Genomic DNA, 7,089 nt, shown 5'->3' with positions numbered 1-7,089 from the left:
TGATAGTCTTCTTTGCTTCATCTTTGCCTTCCATACTGTATAGTCCCCCAAGTGCTTGAGCTTTGAAGAATGAAATCTCGAGCACTTGACTATTCCTTCCATGTGGTCCATTTCCTGAAAAGGAAAAACATACGAGACTTGGAGGTATATATTTTAGATGATGACTACTTAACCCTTTTATTTCATCAGAAAGGTTGTAACCTAGACCGGGAATAATACAGTGTTCCTTGTATCTTTCTGGTTTAATATCATCATTTGGAATTTTAGAAAATTTATCCGAGTACACGTTTTTCTTGGAACTTTAGAAAATTATTTGAGTGCTCATACTTAGTCTTTTAGACTTAAATATATATTTGGATGCATCGTTACATGTGTGATGTCTTAATGTTGCACCTTTGGGTGTCTAACTTTTATATAAAAGAGGGCCCTTTTATATACTTTAAACGCTATGAAGAGGACGTCTCCTTTTCATTCAGGCGTAAAATAGGATCGATTGATCCGAGTAGACTTTTAGTCGGAGGGAATATTAATCCCGGTAGGATTTACAAGAGTATTGACCCCATTAAAATTTATAGGAATATTGATCCCGGTAAGGCATTGAGTTTGAGGGAATATTGATCCCAAATAAATATATATCTTAGTAGATGTGTCCTGAAGAGACATTTAATCTGATTGGATTTTGAATCTAAATTGGAGTATATGAACATACTTCCAAGTAGAGAGGGACACATGTCCGAAATAATATTTGAGATTTTCATTTATATATCTGGGATAATCGATCCGAGTCATAATATAATTAGTCATTAAGAAAGGCCTATATACTTAACTTGGATGGTCGTTGTTGGACCGAATATAAGTCACGTGTTTGTTCAAAGTGAACTTTATTCTGGTGGCATATTTGCATACCTTTATCTTGACTTAGATATAAAACTCTCATTTTTTATCGTGAGATTCTTGAATCTGACATGGAGTTCTCGATCCTTTTCGTGTACGTGTAGTATATGTATTTTTGAAGAACTCATTCAACACTGTTTGAAGTGTTTATGCTTGATATGAGTAATACAATTAACTGAGTTGAGCTGGTAAATAATGTCAGGTCAAACTGACTAATCTTCAAGTATAAGTAATCTCCCTAGTGTTTGAGTTTTGAGGTATGAGAACTCAAACACTGGAATCATAATTTGACAGTTTGCGGTCTAATAGTCCCCAGTAGGATAGTTAGTTTCGATATTGATGGACTTTCAAATGGTCCAGTTCCAACATAGGGATGGTACCAAAGCTCTTTTTATCAAATATTTTGTACTCTGGCCGGGAACTACGGAGGTTCCAAAATGTTGTCGAGGATCATGCCATATCTCGATTTGAGCTATTCATTCTGACTTTGATGAGTTTTTGATTTAAAGCCTTATTATCGGATTAATTTTCACTGCTTTCTTTATAAATTTCTCACATCATATATTTTGTTTGTTTGGTCCATGTGGCATTTTAGATTTTGGGAGCCTTGAATATTCTCAAATATAGTTCTCCTTCATCAAGGCAGGTAGTACGGATGAGACGCACTCAGAGTTATCGAGAGCATGCTTGTCTTTGGATAAAGTCCCATTCTACAAGTAATAAATGAATTTATTATGCCAATTCCAAATTAAATTAGTCAGGCTTACCTCATTTTCATTCTAATTGATGATAGATCAGGGATCGCCTAAATAAGAGATGGCTCGATCCCGAGACTGTTTGATCCGGAAACGATATTTCTCAATAAGTGCCCGGAGTTGCTTTCTGAGTCAGTGATATCAGCAGTAGATCCGAGACTAGCACATTCGGCTCGATTTTCTTGGGGTGCATAGTTTTCTTGGATTTGATCAATCGTTAAATTAATATTTTTGCTCTGATTCCCCAAGCTAGTTTAAGCCCTGTAGCATATGCTTCATACTCGGCTTTGTTGTTAGTAATAAAATAACTTTTATGAATTATCTAACTACTTTCCCTGATAGGCATTAAGCGTTGTCCCTAACTCGGAAAGTTTAGTACTTGTGGACCTAATTGTGTAGAAGGTCTAGATCCCGAGAATTATCCCAGAAATAATATGTACTATTTTTTTTATCTTCGGGTAATATGTTCGAGCTAAGATTAATCATGAAATCTGCTAAATTTGTCATTTTATAGTCGTACGTGGCTGATAAATAATATCACATTCACTTAGTTCGACTACTAATTTAGCTAGCCTTCCTGACAATTCATGTTTATGCAAAATATTGCGTAATAAAAATATAGTGACTACGGGAATTGAATGACATTGAAATAAAGCCTTAGATTTAGGGCAACTACAATTAATGCCAACTTATCAAAATGTAGATATGTAGTTTCCGTATCTAAGAGCATTTTATAATAGATGGGAGAATGTGTACCTTTATCTTCTTGAATTAAACTGGCATTTACCGAGACATCCGAGATAATTTGGTGTACCGACAATCATCTTTCTCCTCGGAATTTTGAAAGTAATGATGCGTTGTTGTTAGATAGCAAGTTCGAATGATTCGACTTTTCAGACTAAACCGATCTTTCAAAGTTCTGTAACTTTATCTTTTATTATTTGACTCTAGTTTCTTCTTTTGCTTGACCGGATTATACCGCGGGTCAATATTGAGTATATAAACCTTTACCTTCGGTGGTACACCTGTTATGTTAGCATGGAAGCAAGCAAAGCAATTTTTGTTAACATGTAAAAGTTTAATCAACTTACCTTTATAATCGGTGTCCAGTATCTACCAACGTAAACCTTCCTATTTGGGAAGTCAATGATAATTTCTAGTTCTTCAGCATTTGACGTCGTGGCTTCTGATGCCTTCGGTTCAATGATTGCTTCCAAAAATATTTGTATAATTGTCCAAGGTTATTAATGAACCTTCCTTCCTCGTGGTCTATTCCATCCCGCAGCTATCTCTTCTTTTTCAGTTGTTAGGTGTGGTATTTTTGTAAGCAATCTCGTGGCTGTTTTACCCATGTTCCTCCTAATCTTCATTCTTTTCCTATGAAATTTTACAATTTAGCAAGGTAATTCCTTACTTGTTCGAGTAGATCCGGATCTTTTTCAGCCCGTGAAGAAAATCTCGTATCTCTTTTGCTCGGACCTATTTTTAGATTTTTGCGTTTAGATTCGGATCATCCAAGAATCACATCCGCTTGATCTCTAGACCTATTTTTGACTTTCAATTGAATGAACGTGTCTTCCTCTATTCGAAGTTTTGTATTATATCGAATGTAAATTTTACTCCTCAGTCCTGGGAAGGTCCGGCGTTATTTTTTTGACTCCTTCAATCGGATTTGGAATCACCTCGGTTTGGTTTTCGAACCTGTTTTTGGACATCTTATAAGTGTCGATTCGACTTACCGTGTCTTCTTTTGTTTAAATTCCGGTGCTGCAACGATTATGCATATCATTCTCGTAGGATAGATAGGAATTCCCAGAGGTGTTTTATCCGCTCATTCTGTTCCTGTAAGGTTAGAACTAAATTTTGCAAATTAAAATTACCTGGTGTATCTGAACCTCCTGTTCCGGAACTGTTTCATACAGATCCGTTATAATCAGTTATGGTATTGATGTTGCGGTACCAATATATCGATATACATTCTCTATTTTTCTTTGCTTGTTGCTTACATATCATTATCATGGCTATTCTTCCCTTTTTATTTTGCATGGTAGAGCCATTTCCAACTTGGTTGTCCTCAAATGTGTTGATTGGTAAATTTTGGCCATGATGAAGGATTAAACTGAAAACAAGCAAATATTAACAAAAAATGTTACTATCTTTGGATGAATAGCAAATTTGCTTAAGGTCCCGACAACGGAACCAAACTGTTTAACCCAAAAAATAGTTTTCAAGGTCAAAGCAATAATTTTATATGACGGGCCACAAGCAACCGATTCAATCCGAAAGATATAAAATTTCGTTAATACAATGTGATAGAGAAGTGAAATAAATTCAATGACAGATAATATAATAAAAATAAAGCAGAGAAGAAAGAATTCTTATTGAATGATCCTCGATAGGATAATGAGCCGAACAGAGCTTTAAGGGCCGAACTATGGCTAACTTGAGAGCAATATGCTATAAATTACAATGTATAGAATTGTAGAGAAGAAAATTAGATTCCCCAGATGGTGGTAAAAGTATGTCTATTTATAGGGCTAAATCTAAGTAACTAGTCTCCTTGAATTATGGGACCATTATGAGCATTTACTCAGTCCATCCATTATTTTTGGAAGACTTGTAACAACTGTGTAAATGCTGGAATTCCGTAACTGATGAGTTAATTCCATAATTGATGAGTTAATTCCGTAACTGATGAGTCTATCCTGTGCCTGTTGAGTCAATCCCATGCCTGTTGAGTCAATCTCGTACCTGTTGAGTCAATCTTGTAATTGATTGCATTGTTATGACAGTTACAATCATTTATTGCATTTATTAATAATTGATTTGTAACTGATGGTGTAATGATGGTAAATCTCATATAATCCGAGATTAATTGATTCCTTCCTCATTTGTAATTATGAGATATTCTCCCGCACCTGATCCGGGCTATTTCATGATGATCAGTTCCGAGGCTAACAGGCACGGTACGAGTATGTTTGGTCCCGGGGGTGTTTCACATATCATCTTTACATGTCATTCTTCACTTTTCTTCAAACTTTGCTGACACGTGTCGCCATTTAATAGACCCACGTGGCGAGTCTAAATTTCACTAATACAGTTGCCTCGTTAAAAACCTCGTCAGAAAACCCATTTTGGGAAAAACTGGTTCACGGTAAAAAATGTGCAATGCGTGCTTTCAAACCTAATAGCCACGTTCATCCTCGGCCGTTTACCTGCAAATGTTAGTCTGATTCATAACATGATTAATAAGTAATTGAGTTTGTACCATAGCAGTAGAATCGCTTTAAGTGTGTCACTTTCCACTTGTTCGGTAGTCGCACACAGTTTCTAGCATCGAGTTTGTACAGACCTTTGCCGGTAGTTCCTACGACTCGATATGGTCCTTCCCAATTCGGTTCTAGATTCCCCTCGTTCAGGTTTCGGGTGTGTAATGTTACTTTCCTCAACACCAAGTCCCCGATCTCAAAGAGTCGGAGGTTGGCCCTTCAGTTGTAGTATCTTTCTATTCGTTGTTTCTAGGCGGCCAAACGAACTAGGGCGGCCTCCCATATTTCATCCAATAGTTCCAGGCTCATGATCATGGCCTTGCCATTTGACTCTACTATCGCATATTGGGACCTGATGCTTGGTTCTCCCACTTCGACTGATATTAAGACTTCGACCCCGTAGACCAATAAAAATGGGGTGGCTCCGTTACTAGACTTCATGGTCGTACGGTATGCCCACAGGATTTCGGGCAGGATTTCCTTCCATTTCCCTTTGGCATCAGTCAATCTCTTTTTCAGGTTTTGAAGTATTGTCTTGTTTGTTGATTCTACATGTTTGTTCCTACTAGGGTAGTAAGGTGTTGATAGTACCTTCTTGAACTTATGATCTTCGAATAATTTATTTACCTTATTGCCGATGAATTGTTTCCCATTATCATAAACGATCTCGGCCGGTATCCCAAATTGACATATTATGTAGTCCCAAATGAAGTCAATGACTTTTTTCTCCCAGACTTTTCGAACGCTTGAGCTTCGACCCATTTGGAAAATAATCGGTCATGAATAGTATGAGTTGAGCCTTACCGGGTGGCCACGGTAGGGTACTGATGGTGTTCATCCCTATTTCATAAATGGTCATGGGGACAAGACCAAGTGGAGTATCTTTTCCGGTTGATGGATCATCGATGCGTGTCTCTGGAAGTCATCACATCTTCGTACGAAGTCCTTCGCATCTTTCTCCATTTTTGTCCATTAATAGCCGGCTCTGATTAATTTCTGAAACCAAAGACTTTGCCCCTTAATGGTTCCTGCAAGCGTCTTCGTGAACTTCTTTCAAGGCATATTTGGTATCTCTTGGCCCCAAGCATATGGCTAGCGGGCTATCGAATATTCTTCTAAACAATGTCCCTTCAACCAAGCTAAATCTGGCAGCTTTGGTATACAGGGCCCTCGATTCATTGGGATCCGAGGGAAATTTTCCGATCTTCAAGTCGTCTATGTATTTGTTCCTCCAATCTCAAGTTAAACTCGTCAAATTTACTTAGGCTTGTCCTTCTTCTATCACCGAAATTATGGTTTGTACTATCATTCCCAAACTTAATTTATCGATATTGACCGACGATTCCAAGTTAGCCAGAGGATCGGCCTCGCTGCTCTGATCTCGGGCACGTGATGCGGGGTCCAAATTGAAGTCGTATTACCTGTAATTTGTCTAAGTATCTTCACATTCATTGCTCTTTCACTTCAAACGTCCCATTGACTTGATTTACTATGAGGAATGAGTATCACTTAGCTTTGATCACCTCTGCCCCAAGGCTTTTAGCTAATTCGAGACTTGCGATTATGACCTCATTATTAGTCAATTTCATAGTTCTAATAGACTATCTAACTACATTCCCTCTAGGTAGTTTTAACACGATGCCAAGCCCGGACCCTTTTGCATTTGAGGCACCATCCATAAAAAGGGTCCAAATTCCTGAGGTAGTCCCCGAGGTAAGAGATAATTCCCTTTCGACTTCGGGTATTAAGGTCGGCGTAAAGTCGACCACGAAGTCTGTCAAAATTTGCGATTTTATGGAAGTTTGGGGTCGATACTCGATATCGTACCTGCTGATTTCGACGGCCCATTTGGCCAACCGGCCCAAGAGCTCAAGTTTGTACATGATGTTTGGGTAAGAAGTTACAACACAAATGGGGTGGCATTGAAGGTACGGTTTTAACTTCCTGGAGGCGCTTAACAAAGCGAGCGCCAATTTTGCCAGGAGAGGATACCTTGTTTCGGCCTCACCTAGAGTTCTAGTGACATAGTAAATAGAAAATTGCATACCTTCCTCTTCCGGAACTAAGACTCCATTTACTACCACCTCGAAAACTGCCAAGTAAAGGTACAGTAGTTCATCCGTCTTTAGAGTGTGCAGTAGGGGCGGACTCGATATGTACCGTTAGAGTTC

Source organism: Nicotiana sylvestris, chromosome 9 (genome assembly GCF_000393655.2).
Source record: "Nicotiana sylvestris chromosome 9, ASM39365v2, whole genome shotgun sequence".
In the NCBI taxonomy this organism is placed as follows: domain Eukaryota; kingdom Viridiplantae; phylum Streptophyta; class Magnoliopsida; order Solanales; family Solanaceae; genus Nicotiana; species Nicotiana sylvestris.
Note: the sequence above shows the minus strand (reverse complement) of the source record.